The sequence below is a fragment of the Echinops telfairi genome, unplaced genomic scaffold (genome assembly GCF_000313985.2).
Source record: "Echinops telfairi isolate 266 unplaced genomic scaffold, ASM31398v2 ScPeMD7_25;HRSCAF=90, whole genome shotgun sequence".
Taxonomy (NCBI): Eukaryota; Metazoa; Chordata; class Mammalia; order Afrosoricida; family Tenrecidae; genus Echinops; species Echinops telfairi.
Genome location: NW_022103922.1, coordinates 32487342 through 32488646, shown reverse-complemented (window position 1 = coordinate 32488646; position 1305 = coordinate 32487342). Strand labels below are relative to the sequence as shown.

The 1305-nt window shown below is 49.7% G+C and overlaps 1 pseudogene; it reads left to right on the top strand.

The window, feature by feature from the left end:
- Positions 1–406: 406 nt before the first annotated feature.
- LOC101643852 lies at positions 407–875 on the top strand (annotated as a pseudogene).
- Positions 876–1305: the final 430 nt, after the last annotated feature.

Here is a 1305-nt window from a genome sequence, read left to right as displayed (position 1 = left end):
GGGTGGGAGGGAGGGGTAAAAATGAGGCACTGATACCAAGGGCTCACATAGAAAGCAAATGTTTTGAGAATGATGATAGCAACAAATGTACAAATGTGCTTGACACAATGGATGGATGTATGGATTGTGATGAGTTGTACAAGCCCCCAATAAAATGATTATTTAAAAAAATTCTCAGTCCGCCTAAAAATTGTTTTGTGTGGGGCAGCACTGCTGCAAACTTGTTGCAAAGCTTTAAGGATTTGAGAAGGTGTCCACTTGAGTGTTGTTTAAAAAGTGATACTAGCAGAGCCGCCTTGCAGTCTCCTGCTTCAACGGTGCTTGAACAGTGCCAGGCACTCGCCAGCCTCCCAGCCCACCCTCCATCAGCACCTCTCAGCCTCCTCTGGACGCCCCCAGACCTTGACCGCTCTCCCGGCAGGTGCGCCAGAACTACAAGCAGGAGGCCGCCAACATCAGCCTGGAGCTCTCCACCTGTAACGTCTACCTGTCCACCATGGCTTTCTACTTCGACCGGGATGACACGGCTCTGAAGAATTTTGCCAAATGCTTTCTGCACCAGTCTCACGAGGAGGGAACCCGCGGAGTAACGGATGAAGCTGCAGAACCAGATTCCTCCCGGATATCAAGAAAACAGACCGAGACGACTGGGAGTGTGTGCTGCACCTGGAGAAGGGCGTCACCAGTCCCTGCCGCAGCTGCACAAACTGGCCACGAACAAGAACGACCCCCAGCTCCGTGACTTCATCGAGACACGTAACCTGGACGAGCAGGTGAAATCCATCAAGAGCTGGGCGACTACGTCACCCACCTGCGCACTGGCCGAGTATCACTTGGACAAGCGTACCCTGGGAGACAGTGATGGAGAGCGCTGAGCAGCAGCCTGGCCTTCCCCAAGTCACCAAGGCAGCGCATGCATGTTAGGTAGACCTGTCCCTTTTCTAGAAATTGTGCCCAAGCATCCACTTCCGTTCTTCCATGTGTACCATTCCTTCAGATAAAGGCTAGTCACTTGATACCAAAAAAAATTGATACTAATCCTGACCTCAATATCTGTCCCTATCTGCACCCACCCCACCCCCCATGGCACACACACACAAATCCATCTTTGAAGGCACCCTAATGAGACCAAGACAAAAATATTAATGAAAAGAACTTGTCTACAGCCATCCACTAATCCCAGAGACATGTTTAAATATGCTTTGTGAGAAACCCATGCATGTATGAATACCCTTATATTACTCAGAAACTATAAACAGTTTCCTGAAGAGCGTCTACTTTTAAAGCATGTGGTACTGGTCTGGC